Raw genomic sequence first — 16,273 nt, 5'->3', positions numbered from 1 at the left:
TACACATTTTAGGATTATTTCTTCTAGCTCTGTGAAGAATGCTGGTGTTATTTTGATAGGGATTGCATTGAATATGTAGATTGCTTTGGGTAGTATCGACATTTTAACAATATTTGTTCTTCCTATCCAGGAGCATGGAATCTTTTTCCATTTTTTTGTGTCTTCTTCAATTTCTTTCATGAGATTTCTACAGTTTTCAGTGATTAGATTTTTCACCTCTTTGGTCAGATTTATTCCTAGGTATTTTATAGTTTTTGGAGCAACTGTAAATGGGATCGATTCCTTGATTTCTCTTTCTGTTGCTTCATTGTTGGTGTATAGGAATGCAACTGGTTTCTGTGCATTGATTTTATATCCTGAAATTTTGCTGAATTCATGAATCAATTCTAGTATGTTTTTGGTGGAATCTTTTGGGTTTTCCATATAGAGTATCATGTCATCTGCAAAGAGTGAAAGTTTGACCTCCTCCTGGCCAATTTGGATGCCTTTTATTTCTTTGTGTTGTCTGATTGCAGAGGCTAAGACTTCCAATACTATGGTGAATAACAGTGGCAAGAGTGGACATCCCTGTCTTGTTCCTGACCTTAGGGGGAAAGCTCTCAGTTTTTCCCCATTGAGGAGGACATTGAGGACACTAATATCATTCATATATCATATTCATATATGATATATTCATATATCATTCATATATGGCTTTTATGATCTTGAGATATGCTCCTTTTATCCCTACTTTCTTGAGGGTTTTTATCAAGAAAGGATGTTGTATTTTGTCAAATGTTTTCTCTGCATCTATTGAGACGATCATATGGTTCTTGTCCTTTCTTTTATTAATGTGATGAATCACATTAATTGTTTTGGGGGTATTGAACCAGCCCTGCATCCCAGGTATAAATCCCACTTGGTCATGGTGAATAATTTTTTTAATGTATTGTTGGATCCGGTTGGCTAATATCTTGTTGAGGATTTTTGCATCCATGTTCACCAGGGAAATTGGTCTATAGTTCTCCTTTTTAGTGGGGTCTCTGTCTGGTTTTGGAATCAAGGTAATGCTGGCTTCTTAGAAAGAGTTTGGAAGTTTTCCTTCAAGAGAATAGATGTTAACTCTTCCTTAAATGTTTGGTAGAATTCCCCTGGAAAGCCATCTGGCCCTGGACTCTTGTTTTTTGGCAGATTTTTGATTACTAATTCGATTTCCTTTCTGGTTATGGGTCTGTTCAAATTTTCTATTTCTTCCTGTTTCAGTTTTGGTAGTATATATGTTTCTAGGAATTTGTTCATTTCTTCCAGATTGCCCATTTTATTGGCATATAATTGCTGATAATATTCTCTTGTTATTGTTTTTATTTCTGCTGTGTTGGTTGTGATCTCTCCTCTTTCATTCTGGATTTTATTTATTTGGGTCCTTTCCTTCTTTTTGATCAAACTGGCTAGTGGTTTATCAATTTTGTTAATTCTTTCAAAGAACTAGCTTCTGGTTTCATTGATCTGTTCTACTGTTGTTTTTTTTTTGTTTGTTTGTTTTGGTTTCAATAGCATTAATTTCTACTCTAATCTTTATTGTTTCCTGTCTTCTTCTGGTTTTGGATTTATTTGCTGTTCTTTGGCATAAGGTTAGGTTGTGTATCTGAGATCTTCCTTCTTTAGGAAAGCCTGGCTAGCTATATACTTTCCTCTTATGACCGCCTTTGCTGCATCCCAGAGGTTTTGGGTTGTGGTGTTATCATTTTCATTGACTTCCATATACTTTTTAATTTCCTCTTTAATTTCTTGGTTAGCCCATTCATTCTTTAGTAGGATGTTCTTCAGTCTCCAGGTATTTACCTTTCCGTATTTTTTCTTGTGGTTGATTTTGAGTTTCATAGCATTGTAGTCTGAAAATATGCACAGTATGATCTTGATCTTTTTGTACTTACTTCGGGCTGATTTGTGTCCCAGTATATGGTCTATTCTGGAGAACGTTCCATGTGCATTGGGGAAGAATGTATATTCTGCTGCTTTGGGATGAAATGTTCTGAATATATCTGTTAAGTCCATCTGGTCCAGTATGTCATTCAAAGCCATTGTTTCCTTATTGATTTTTTGATTAGATGATCTGTCCATTGTTGTAAGTGGGGTGTTGAAGTCTCCTACTATTATGGTATTACTATTGATGAGTTTCTTTATGTTTGTGATTAATTGATTTATATATTTGGGTGCTTTCACATTTGGCGCATAAATGTTTACAATTGTTAGGTCTTCTTGGTGGATAGACCCCTGGATTATGATATAATGCCCTTCTGCCTCTCTTGATACAGTCTTTATTTTAAAGTCTAGATTGTCTGATATAAGTATGGCTACTCTGGCTTTCTTTTGTTGACCATTAGCATGATAGATGGTTCTCCATCCCCTTATTTTCAATCTGAAGGTGTCTTTAAGTCTAAAGTGGGTCTCTTGTAAACAGCATATAGATGGATCTTGTTTTCTTATCCATTCTGTTACCCTATGTCTTTTGATTGGAGCATTGAGTCCATTGACGTTTAGAGTGAGTAGTGAAAGATATGAATTTATTGCCATTATGATGGTTGTAGAGTTGAAGTTTCTGGTGGTGTTCTCTGGTCCTTTCTAATCTTTGTTGCTATATATATATATATATATATATATATATATATATATATAATCTTTTCTCCCCTCAGAGAGTCCCCCTTAAAATTTCTTCTTGCAGGGCTGGTTTAGTTGTCACAAACTCCTTTAATTTTTGTTTGTCTGGGAAACTTTTTATCTCTCTTTCTATTTTGAGTGACAGCCTTGCTGGATAAAGAATTCTTGGCTGAATATTTTTCTGATTCAGCACACTGAATATATCCTGCCACTCCTTTCTGGCCTGCCAAGTTTCTGTGGATAGGTCTGCTGCATACCTGATCTGTCTTCCCTGGTAGGTTAGGGACTTTTTTTCCCTTGCTGCTTTCATGAGTCTCTCCTTGCCTGAGTATTTTGTGAATCTGACTATGATCTGCCTTGTTGATGGTCGGTTTTTGTTGAATCTAATGGGGGTCCTCTGTGCTTCCTGGATTTTGATGTCTGTGTCTTTCCCCAGGTTAGGAAAGTTTTCTGCTATGATTTGCTCACATAACCCTTCTACCCCTATTTCTCTCTTCCTCTTCTGGGACCCCTATGTTTCTGATGTTGTTCCTTTTTAATGAGTCACTGATTTCTGTAATTCTTAAATCGTGCTCTTTTGCCTTAATCTCCCTCTTTTTTTTTTGCTTCATTATTGTCCATAATTTGTCCTTTATATCACTGATTCTCCGTTCTGCCTCATCCATCCTTGCCACCACCGCATCCATCCGTGATGGAAGCTCAGTTATAGCATTTTAAATTTCATTTTGACTAGTTTTTACTTCTTTCATCTCTGCAGAAAGGGATTCTAATCTATTTTCGACTCCACCTAGTATTCTTATTATCGTGATTCTAAATTCTGGTTCAGGCATCTTGCTTGTATCTGTGTTGGTTAAGTCCCTGGCTGTCGTTTCTTCGTGCTCTTTCTTTTGGGGTGAATTCCTTCATTTTGTCATTTTGAAGGGAGAAAAGGAATTAATGAGGTAGAAAAATTAAAATTAAAAAATTAAAATTAAAAAATTAAACACACACACACACACACATCGAATAAATAATGCTAGATCCTAGGTGTGTTTTGGTCTGGGTGTTGAAAGTGGCTTGACAGATTAGAGAAAAAGAGGGGGGGGAAGGAAATCGTTTGAGAATTTGAAAAAATTAATACACTGAAGTAGACTAAAAGGAGGTGATGGGAGTAAAATAGAATTTGAAAAAATTTACACAAAAGTAAAGAATATAGTAGAAAAAAACTAAAGAAAAATATTTTTAATAAAAATTGAAAAAAAATGGATTTTTTCTCTTTCTGTATTCAAGAAAAAGAAAAGAAGTGAAAAAGAAAAAAAAAGAAATAAAATTGAATTGATAGACCTGCTAACAGATTGAAATACGACTGGAATTACTTCATTTTCCCCTAGAAGTCAGACTATGGAGTGCTTTATAGTCCATAAACTAAGCAGGCGGTGAGACTTGTGTTTTTGAAGGGCGAGGTTGGCCCAGTTGGGCGGGGCTTAGTGTAACGGCTCTGTTCTCCACTAGATGGCGCTGCTAGCCTACTGGGGTGGATTGTTGCAGAGTGCGTAGGTGCGTATGCGCATGCCCAGGAGCGGTGAAAATGGCGTCAGTCTCTAGTATGGGAACTCTGTTCTCTCTGACCCGCAGTCGCGCACCTGTCCTCTGTCTTCAGCTTTCGTCCACTCCCTGCTTCTTCACTGTGCGTGACAAAGCCCCAGGCAGTACCTTTCTCCTGAGTTTTGTCTCAGAAGCGACTGTTTTCCCCGGCCCCTTGCTTCTGAAGGACTGTTGCTTTGACCCGTTCTGCCTCTCTGCGGGAGGGTCTCACCGAGCAATGGCCGAATGTCGGCTGCACCCAGGAACGCTTGCTGGACCCTGCTGCTGCCGGTGCCCCGAGACTGCGGCCAGGTGCCAGCCCACCTCAGAAAAAGTTCTTGAGATAGTGTAGCAGCAGCGTTTCAGGGATTATGGAAAATCACAACACACATCTGGCATCAGGCTTCACCCTCAACGACCTTGCCCCAGTACCAGTGAATGTGGCCGCCTTCCGGGGTCTGCTGGGACCAGGTGGCTTCAACAGTCTCTACCAAATGTCCTTCCAGCAGTGGAACCGCTTTTCCCCGTGTGTCCCGAGAACCTCCCGGATCCCACTCTGTTCCTGGGGATTCGCCCTTCCCACCAGAGCACCGCCAGGTATGGAGCTGCGGAGTTGCAGGCTTTGCGCTCCCCTTGTTTACAGTCTTAATGGAATTTAAAATTTCTCCTTTTTCCCTTTTTAGTTTAGTCCCTGCGGCTGTTTCCAATTTTCCACTTTCTCTCCAGCTGCTTTTGGAGAGGGGTGCTTTTCTTGTATTCTTACCCCCCCTCCCCTGCCCCGCCCTGCCTCCGTCCTCTCTCCACCCGCAAAACACCTCCCTTCCCACGGCTTCTCGCTCCCCAAGTTCACCTCTCTGCGCCACATACCTGCTGAATTCTGTGGTTCAGGTTGTGCAGATTGTTGTGTTAATCCTCCAATCAGTTTTCTAGGTGTGTAGGATGGTTTAGTGTTGGTCTGGCTGTATTTCATGGACACGAGACACACAGAAAACTTCCATGCTGTTCTGCCATCTCGGCTCCTCCCGATTTTTGCCCTTATTTTTATATTTCCTTCTTTTCTGCTTGCTTTGAGTATGTTTTCTTTTTTCTTTTTTTCTAGGTCCTTGAGGTGGGAGCTTAGGTTATTGATTTGAGACTTTTCCTCTTTTCTAATGTATGCGTTTAGTGCTATACATTTTTTTTTAGCACTGCTTTACTGTGTCTCGCAAATTTTAATATGTTACATTTTCATTTTTACCCAGTTAAATGTACTTTTTGATTTCCCTTGAGATGTCTTTGATCCACAAATTATTTGGAAGTGTGTTGTTTAGTTTCCAAGTATTTAGCTATTTTCCTAATATCTTTCTGTTACTAATTTTTTAGCTTTGTTCCATTTTTTTTCAGTTCCTTTGAATTTGTTGAAGTTTGTTTTATGGCCCAATATATAGTGCATTTGGTATGTGTTCAATGTGTATTAGAATGTATATTCTGTTGTTGGGACAGGTGTTCTAGAAATGTCAATTAGGACCTATTGGCTAATGGTATGCGAGAGTTCTTCTGCACTCTTGTTCATATTTGCTTTAGTTGTTATATCAATTATTTAGAGATGTTGGCATCTCCAGCCACAATTGTGGATTTGTCTATTTCTCCTATCCGTTTTTTCTTCACATATTTTGCGTCTCTGTTGCTTCATACGTACACAGAATTACTGTGACTTCTTAGTGGATGAACTCTTTTATCATTGTATAAAGTACCTTTCTGTCTCTGGTAATTTTCTCTTCTCTGAAGTCTGCGTTATCTGATATTAATATAGCCACTCTTGCTTTCTTTTTATTAATGCTTCAGTGACATATATTTCCCCCATCCTTTTACTTTCACTCTGCCTATATCATTATTCAAAATAGATTTGTTGTAGACAGCAAATACAGTTGAGCAGGTCATATTTTATTTTATTTATTTATTTTTAACGTTTATTTATTTTTGAGACAGAGAGAGACAGAGCATGAATGGGGGAGGGTCAGAGAGAGGGAGACACAGAATCTGAAACAGGCTCCAGGCTCTGAGCTGTCAGCACAGAGCCCCATGTGGGGCTTGAACTCACGGACCGCGAGATCATGACCTGAGCCGAAGTCGGCCGCTTAACTGACTGAGCCACGCAGGCGCCCCGAGCAGGTCATATTTTAAAATCCAGTCTGCAACTTCTGTCTTTTAATTGGTGTCTTTAAACCAGTTGTATTTAATGTAATTATCGACATGTTATGGCTTAACGTATTTTGTTTTTTGTTTTCCACTTGTTCTCTGCTTTTTGTTTCTCTGCTTACTTTTTTCTGCCTTCTTTTGGCTTAGTTAAACATTTTTCCATTTTGATTTATTAGTGGTGTTTTTGAATGTATAGCATTTTTAGTGGTTGCTGCAGGTGTTATACTATATATGCATAACTTATTAGAGTCAACCTGTTTGAGTGAAGTATAGAAACCTTTCCTCCCTTCACATGTAGTTACCTTCCTTTTTTGTAATTGTCTTAAATATTTCCTCTATGTACATTAAGAACTACATCAGTGTTATAAATTTTGCTTCAGCCATCAAACATAATTATGAAAACTCAAAAGGAGAAGGAAAGCTTACTGTATTTGTACATATTTTTGCTTACTGTGTACTCTCTTCTCTGCTTCTTGATGTTCCAAGTTTCCTTCTCTTATTTCCTTTCTGTTTGGAGAACATCCAACATTCTTTTAGGACAGTTCTACCGGTAACACATTTTCTTAGTTTTCCTTCATCTGAGAATATCTTGATTTGTCCTTAATTCCGGAAGGATATCGTTTCTGTACATAGATTTCTGGATTGACAGTTCTATTCTTCCACCACTGGAAAAATATTTTGCCAAGTCCTTTTGGCACCCATGGTTCCTGGTGAGAAATCTGCCCTTCTGATCGTTTTGCCTCTGTTTTTCTCTGGCTGGTTTCAAGATTTTCCCCCATATTTTCAGCTTTCAGGAGTTTGGCTGTGACGTGTCTTGGGGCGCATTTCTTTGGGTTTGTCTGGTTGGTGGTTTGCTCAAATGTCTCTTGGCAAATCTGGTTTATGTGTCTGGCAAATTTAGGAAGCTTTCAACCATTATTTCTGTGATAATACCTCGTTTTATCTCTGTCTTCTTTCTTCTCTCCTTCTGGGACTCTGATGACATGGGTATTAGATCTTTTGCCATTGTCCACAGATCCTGGAGGTCCTACGTACTCTCCACGGACACTGTAGTGGATGTGTTTTTATCAGCTCTGGGTGATGGTGAAAATCATGACTCTCCACTGGGCCTCTTCTGATACATCCTGTCAGGGAAAGGAGAGGCTCCTCTTTACTCCCAGGTGGAGAAGGAAGTCCAGGCTCCTCCCACGTTCTGTACCAGAGATCTGTTCAGTTTAAGGAGGCCCACCTTGCTCCCAAATGCCAGGCAGAGATCTGGAGAGATTGAGAGCATCAGCAGCTTGCAACGTCACTGCTAAATGGGTTCTGCACAGGCCAATGTGTCCTTGCTCCCTGCTGCACCAATGACCTTGCTGGTGTCTTTTGTTTATGCTTGTAGCTCAGGTTATCTTTCCTGTGGCCACTGGATCCACTGGTCTGGTGGACCTTACTGAAGGATGTATAGGATGTTTCCACTCTGTGGTGTTGTTAAAAATTCTCCAGAACAAAGCACAACAAAACAAAACAAAACAAACCTTGAATGTATATAATTGAACACCTGGGCAATGGTATCTGTAGAACAAATCCCTAGAATTAGATTTATTAGATCAAAAGGTTTACTTCACAAACCATTCTTAGGAGATAATCCCTAAGTGCATTAATTTTTTCCCTATGGTTAGGCTAGATCTTTGTTTCTTCGAGGTCTCTTAGCTTTTGAAAATGCATTTTCTTTCATACAATTATCTTGAGGTTGTTTATACAATTTCACAATTTGGTTGCCCCTAGCAATCACAGTTTTTTTGCAGGTGTCCAACCACTTCTTTAATGCACAAGCCTAGCTCACTTTATCCTGACCCCCCATATCTTATAACATTGGAAGAGCTGAATTTACTTCTCAAACCCTATCTATCTGTGACTTATAGAACAAAAACACACCCAGGTTTGTTTTGTCTTCTTCCTCCTTGTATTTACTTTGGCGAATCCACAGGGACTACCAACCAAATGTGGGTTTTCAGAATAGTGTTTATCAAACTTTTAAAATTTAGCATATGTTTATAAACTTGTTAAGGATATTCATACTGGAGACAGGTGCCACATTCTTCATAAAATAGTTATGAGGGTTTGGGGGGAAATGTATTATGAGATTAGAGGAGCTGAAAAATATGTAATTAGACTTTAAAACACATACTTCTATCTGAGCTCCCTTCCCACCCTTCCCTCTCCATCCAGAATTATAGTGAAAAAATAAAATGGCATAAACCCATAAGGAAAAGGAGAATTGGAGGGGAGACAGGAGTAGAGAAGAGATGTGGTCACACCTGGGAGATGAAAAGTGTTTTGAAGGATGGTAACTGACTTAGCAAATAGAAGTGGCTGAAACGCGAGTGTGCCTATGGAAAGGAAGATTGATGAGCATCAAGAGATTTGTTCCCTAGACCTCCTTGAAGGGCTCTAGAATTGGAGACACTAGGACAAGTGGAAGGAACTGGGGTGAGCAATGGGGCTGAGAAGAGGGAGATGGTTTGAAAGTTTCCCTAAGGATTTATTATACCTCTGAACCGTTATGGGACAACCTGTCTCTAATCCCTGTAGAACAGGGAGTTCCTTCTCTGAAGACACTGACAGTATCTTTGGCTCTGGGACATGCTAGTTGTTGAGTCCCCATCATCCTCCCCACTCCCACTATGGTGACAGGTGTACTACTCGACCCAGTTCGCCAACTCCATCGTGTTGGAGAAGATCAGAGTGAAAAGTCAGTGGAAAAATTCAATGGCCCCAGAGAAAATACTCACACATAGTGACAGCTGGGAGGAAGGTATATATCTCCTAACAACAGAGTGACTTAACACCTGATCAGAATGATATTCTGCTGGCCACAAGGTGACAATTCTGATCCAACCACACAGCCTTTCCAAACAACTTCGTGGTGTCTCATTTTTAAGCCAAGGATCATCAGACTCTTGAAAGGCACCACCAAAATAAGAGATTAAACAGTGTGTGTGGGAAAACTATCAATTAGAAGAAAAAGAATATGTAAGGGCAAAAAATTGAAAAAAATTACAATTATCTTTAGAGAGATGAGAAGATATTGCAGCGATTAAGTAAGAATGGATGCCATTAAAACAAACAAACAAAAACAGGGAAATATGAGAAAACAAGAAAGAGCTCTTAGAAATTAAAATTCTTTAATTTTAATTAAATTAATTCCACTGGCTGGCTCAGTCAGTGGAATGTGTGACTCTTGCTCTCGGGGCTGTGAGTTCAAGCCCCACGTTGGGTGTAGAGATTTCTTAAAAATAAAATCTTTCTTTAAAAAAAAAGAAATTAAAAAGATTAGAATAGAGATCAAAAAATTCAACAGAGTTTGGGAAATGAAACTGAGGAATTCTTACATAAAGTAATAAAAAAAACCCAGAAAAGAGGACACTAGGTTGACTCATTCCTCTTTGGCAATCCACTTTTCTCTTGTGTCTCTTCCATTCCTAGACTTTCCTGTAGTTGGATTTGTCTTTTGACACATTTCCGGTCAAGTTGAAATCTGCAGGAGATTTCTAGAAAGGCTTTGTTTTCCTGATACAAATGCCACCCTTTCTACTTCTTTCCCCATCCTTTTCATTCCCGCCTTGAATGTATATGTGATGGCTGGAACTACAGCAGTTATCTTGGGCCATGGGAGAGAGACCAAGAGAGTCCAGGAGCTCTTTGCCCTGACATTCATAAGCCTCTGAAATAATACCAGTCTAACTACCTCTTGACTTCCCGTGTGAGGAAAAAACCAAACCCTAATGTGTTTAAAGAGCATGATTAAGCTCTTTGGTTGGATATTCTTTTACTCGTAGCTGAATCCTATTCCCAAATGCAGAAAGAAAAGTTGAAAAACTAGAGTGTTGGGGTGCCTGGGTGGCTCCCTCGGTTTGAGCATCCACCTCTTGATGTTGGCTCAGGTGGTGATCTCACATTTGTGAGATGCAGCCCTGTGTCCATCAAGCCATGCTCAGCAAGGAGCTCCTTGGGATTCTCTCTCTCCCTCTCTCTCTGCCCCTCCCCCCTCATTCTCTCGCTCTCTCTCTCTTTCTCTCCCTCTCTCTCTCAAAGTAAATAAATAAACATTAAAAAACCACTAGAATATCTGTTCAACTGGTCCAATATTCAACTCTAAGGAGTTTTGGAAAGAGAAGACAGAGATAATGAGTGGGAAAAAACTATCAGTGGAATAATAGAAGAAAGTATCCCAGAACTAAGCTTTCATATCTCGAAACAACACATTGGCCCAAGTCACTAAAAATCACCAGGATGTAGATTGGAAGTACTTCACAGTTTGCTTTCAGATAAATGGACCAGAGGTCAGGAAATTGGCTTTACTACGATAAAAGAGCGTATAGTAAAAAGAGTTAACATTGCATAGATATTCTAAAGGTTTGGCAATAAACATTAAACCAAAAATGTTATATTTTAAGAAGTTGGGAACCTGTGGAGAGGTAGTATCTGGTATCTGTTCAATAAAGTAGTTTAAATTTGGTTGATTGGTTCATGACTGGAAATTGGCATGTTTTGTTTTAGAATTTGGTAATTTTGAAAAACTATGCACATTAAAATCATACAGACCTGGTTCTGATCCCAGTTGCACAGTGCATGCAATTTTCTTAATTTCTTTGTGCCTTTTTCCTCCTCTGCATGGCTACTTTAGAGATTATTGTGGGACTAATGGGAATTCTGTATCTGAAACTCCTGGCATAGAGCTGACATTTCTTAAATATTAATTCCCTTTAATGACATTTCTTGAATCAAGATTCTACCTGTACACACACACTATTGCCTTCCATTCTTCCCTTGTCTTAGTTCATAAGAACTCTAATTACCAAGATGATGAAGATTATCCAGTCTGTTGGTTCCCAGCCTGGGATTCCTCAGCCCTGGGGAAGTTGTAACTAGGGTCTGATTATTACCTTCAATAATCAAAAGCATCCCAGAATCATACATGGCCTGGGTGTTGGGAAAAGGAGCTATCAAGTGTTTTTGCTTTTGTCTAAGATGTAAACTCATTGTGGTAACTCTGGTTGCTTCATGATGATCAGAAGCTCTGGGGGGTGATTATACATCTGATAACTAAAGGTAGAAAAATTATTAGTTAAATTTTTAGGGATGCCATTTGGAAGGCAATATCTTTTTTTTTTTAATGTTTATTTATTTTTGACAGAGAGACAGAGTGTGAGTGAGGGAGGGACAGCGTGAGAGGGAGACACAGAATCCAAAGCAGGCTCCAGGCTCTGAGCTGTCAGCACAGAGCCCGATGCAGGGCTCGAACTTACAAACCATGAGATCATGACTTAAGCTGAAGTTGGACTCTTAACCGACTGAGCCACCGAGATGCCTCTAGAAGGCAATATCTTTAAAATTCATGGGATTTATAGTGAAAATAGTGAAGAGGGTAGTCATTCTGGGGGAGTAGGGTCCACAAAGATTATATAACTTGCTCAAGTTCACACAGTGGGTTAACAGCAGGGCCAAGGCTAGAACTGATTTCTCCTGATACCTAGTTGACAGCATGTTTCACTACTAATAGAAGGTCTCCAAGACCATCTTATCTTCCCACGGCCCTATGTATGGTGACAGATGTCAACCGGACTTACTGTAGTGATAATTTTGTAACGTATACGAATATTAAATCTTTATGTTGTACACCCGAAGCTAATATAATGTTATGTGTAAATTATACCTCAATTAAAAAAATTTGCTTCGGAAACTTGAAACCCAGGATATTACAGTGTCAAGGGTACCTGAATTCTTCTATGTGCTTGGACCCCCAAGAATCACGGGAAAGAAGAAAGTATTCCTGGCAATGTGTCCTGATTTACAGGCACAATCAGAAATTTCTCTCTTGTTTCCTTTTGTCGATTAGAGAAATTTGTATCTTTGAAGATTTAAAATGCTTGGTTACTTAAGAGAAAGAGAAAATTCTATTGCTTGCTTCTATTGTTTTTGTGCCTGTGAAAAAACCAGGTTTTCAGCCAAGGCAAATCAACGTGGCTGAAATTCCCACGAGAAAGTAGACCAGGCATGAGAACTGAGTATGTACCTGTCTGGAAGCCAGAGCCTTTGATAAGCAAGAGAACCAGGAAGAAAACTGCTTAGGTAAGCTGTGATCACAAGGTGGCGCCACACACACGCTCGTCAAATCCAACCATTTTTCTAATTCTGGGGATTTTTTCCTGATTTACTGAAGCAGGAAAAAAAAAACACCCACAAAAAATATGGGTAGGTCCAATACTTCAGCTTGGAACAGGCGGTTCAAAGTCCCAAAGCACTTGCCGTCTTTAATTGTGTGGCAGAGAATCCCCTTGTGTTCTCTGGGTTCACTGAGTCAATAAGGAGCTTGCTGACTCAAGTGAGTGGGGACTCAGGAAGTGACTGGCTCCAGCAGCAAGAAAGGCTGGAGTTGCTCTGTGGGGGCAAATCAACCCCAGGATTGTTAGCTCTAGCAGAGGCTAACACTTGGGTGGACTCCTTTATGTCTGGCCATCTGACCTTAGGGGAAAGGCAATTTCCATTTCTGTACGGGGAAACTCATTTCCTTTGTTGCTTCCTTTATTTTGTTTTCCTCCCAAGAATTGTGAATTTTCAACCGGTTGGGGCCTGGGAGGAAGGGATGGTTGGAGCATGAGCCAACATGTCCTTTCTTCCATCCTACCCCTCCCCAACTCTAGCACCTTAACCTACCCCTTTCCTCCAAAGGAAAAATGCAAGTAGTATATCCATGCCCACTGACATCATGGATTTTCCTGCTAGTCCTGATTTAAAATATCTTGAAAGTTTGCTCTCAAAGGACTGCTTTGTATTAAAGGAGAAAATAAAACCCGTGCCTACTACCCTAAAGCTCTTCCTGGTCCCACAGGAAGCAACCTGGGCTATCTGCCTCTGGCACCTTTGATTCCAGACCAATGTGATGGCACCCAGGTCAGCTCCTGGCCTCTCTGCTGAGTAAGCAATGATTCCTCCAGGTTCTACACCGGCAGTGTGCCCCTCACCTCCCCCCCATCCCAATCCCCGCCAGCATCGTGCCCCACCCCCTCCCTCCACACCAGCAGAGCCATACCTGGACGCTGCTTGGATGCTGCTTTGGAGGAATCATTGTTCCAGAACAGTGGTTCTCATACCTTAGCATGCATCATAATCACCTAGGGGGCTTGTTAAGACAGACTGCTGGGCTTCCTTTCTGGTTTAGTAGGTCTGGGGTACAGTCAGAAAATTTGCATTTTTACCAAGTTCCCCTGTGAGGCTGATGCTACTGGACTGGGGACCAAAGCACCTTGTAGAGGTGCTTTTTCAGGGCACCGAGCTGGTGGGGGAAAAGGAGCAGCAGGAAGAAGCCCACAGCTGTTGTTTGCCTCGTCTTTTTCCGGGGTGGGTGTGGGGGAAATGTGTGCCAGAATCGCAGAGCCACCAAGAAGGCCCGACCTCTTGGGATGCTGCAAATCTTTATCTTTTCTTTCTAGACTAGTGGTTCGGAAGCTGGCAGCACCTTGGAATCACTTGGGCGTTTGAAAAAAATTCCTGATGACTGGCCCCCAGTCCCACAGATCTTGATTTAATTGGTTTGGAGGGTGCTTTGGGGCATCAGACAGTTTGAAAGCTCTCTGGGTGTTCTGATGTGCAGCCCAGGTTAAAAAAAAACAAAAACAAAAACAAAAAAAACCACTGTTCTAGGCTCTCCTCTTGTTACATGCTAATATCTAATCCCTAGTGAGTGGAAGAACCAGTCATCCGTCCTGGAAACTTCTAGCTCTCTCTCACACCTTCCTGCCTCTGCCCATCTTCAGGCGGGAACAGTCTTACATGTCTCTGACTACTGAACTCCCAGGTTTCCTTCAAAACCCAGTTCAAATATTTCTTTCATGGTGGAGACTTTCTTGGCTTCCCCTGACAGGCATTGCTGCTTTTTCTATCTCCTAAAGTATGTTGCACGCCCTTGAATGACAACTTCTATTTCACTGTATTGTAATTATTTACTTTCATATCTTTCCCCCTCATTCGGTGGTGTACTGCTCAGGGCGCTTAATAAAACTGTGGTTCAATGAATCCCCTGGTTGGAGATAAGGTTTGAAATGCAAGAGGTCTGGATAAGGTAGTTTATTTATTTCGATTCTGTTCAGCAAACCGAGTGCCTACTATGGCTGAAATTCCGGTGGGTACCTGGGAAGCAGAGTGAAATGAGCCGTGACCCTGCCCTTGAGGAATTGCTCTTGAAGTCAGGCTCTCAGGCTAGTTTTGTGCTCATTAGATTCAGCCTGGGAACCACTTTCCGAGAGACCACCTGGAGCAGGGGGAACCTGGGCATCCCTTTTACACCCTGCGTGGCACTCACGATCTACAGGATTTAGCGAGTTCCGTGGCATTCTTGCATGAACTTGCCCTTGTCTACCTCTCCAGACATACAGTTTGCTGACAGTTTAACAGGTGGCCTGTTCGTTCCGAGCGCACATCGTGCTATTGCAAGTTCACATGTTTCAGCTCCCCTGAGATGCTCCTCCCATCCTAGTTTGCCTGGCTAACACCCATGGCCTAGGGGTCTTCCCTGACTCCCAGGCCGAGTGCCTTCTCTTTGTATTCTCTTACCATTTTATACATACCTCTATCATAGTTTTTTTAAAGTATTTATTTATTTATTTGAGAGAGAGAGAGAGAGAGCGAGCGAGCGAGTGTGTGCAAGCGGGAGAGGGGCAGAGAGAGAGGGAGACAGAATCCTAAGCAGGCTCTGCGCGTTGCCGGCATAAAGCCTGATGTGGGGCTCAAACTCACAAACTGTGAGATCATGACCTGAGCTGAAATCAAGAGTCAGATGCTTAACACACTGAGCCACCCAGGCGCCCCGTCATAGTTTTTCACGAGCTTGGCAAACAGTGGGTTCTTTGTAGGGTTGCATTCAATTCAGTCAGTTTACACACTAATCTCCGACTTTATCCTGCCTATGCACCATTCACATGGGTTTAGAATAGGGGGTCACATTCTCCTGGGGGATCAGGATACTGAAGAGGAAAGAGTCAGGGTGTGGTCAGAAACACCTGTACTTGTCACCGGATTCTAATAGGTATCCTGCTTTCAAGTTGAGAGTCTCTGAGTTACTGTAAGCCAGGCAGTGTGCTAGGTGCCTTTAGATCTTAAAAAAAAAATTTTTTTTTAATGTTTATTTAGTTTTTGGGAGAGAAATGGAGTATGTGTGTGTCGGCAGTAGGGGGGTAGGGTGCAGAGAGAGAGGAAGACAGAGAATCCGAAGCAGGCTTGAGGCTCCGAGCTGTCAGCACAGAGCCTGATGAGGGGCTTGAACTCACGAACCATGAGATCATGACCTGATCCGAAGTTGGATGCTTAACTGACTGAGCCACTCACGTGCCCCAAAGTCTTTAAAAACATTTTTTTTTTAATGTTTATTATTTGAGACAGAGAAAGAGAGAGAGGAGGAGCAGAGAGAAATCCTAAGCAGGCTGCAGGCTCTGACCTGTTAGCACAAAGCCCAACATGAGGCTTGAACCCACAAACTGTGAGATCATGACCTGAGCTGAAGTCAGATGCTCCACGGACTAAGCCACCCAGGTGCCCCTGTGCTAGGTGCTTTTAAAAATCACAGACACAACAATCTTCACAACAATCTTGCCAGGTAGTTACTGTTATCCCCATTTCATGGATGAGAGAACTGAGGTTAAGTTTTGTCCCTAGCCACACAGCAGGTAAGTGGCAGAGGGACCAAAGCCATGCAAGGACCAAAGCCATCATGCTTTTTGATTTGTTTCTACACCTCTTTCCTCCATCAAAACTAGGCATTTATTGAAGGCAGGGACATGGTCTTAGGAATTTTTTTGTACCCCCAGTGCTTGACACAGGGTCTGGTGTCCGAAGGTGCCCAGGAGATGAGGGCTGAACT

Source organism: Prionailurus bengalensis, chromosome B4 (assembly GCF_016509475.1).
Source record: "Prionailurus bengalensis isolate Pbe53 chromosome B4, Fcat_Pben_1.1_paternal_pri, whole genome shotgun sequence".
Classification (NCBI taxonomy): domain Eukaryota; kingdom Metazoa; phylum Chordata; class Mammalia; order Carnivora; family Felidae; genus Prionailurus; species Prionailurus bengalensis.
Note: the sequence above shows the minus strand (reverse complement) of the source record.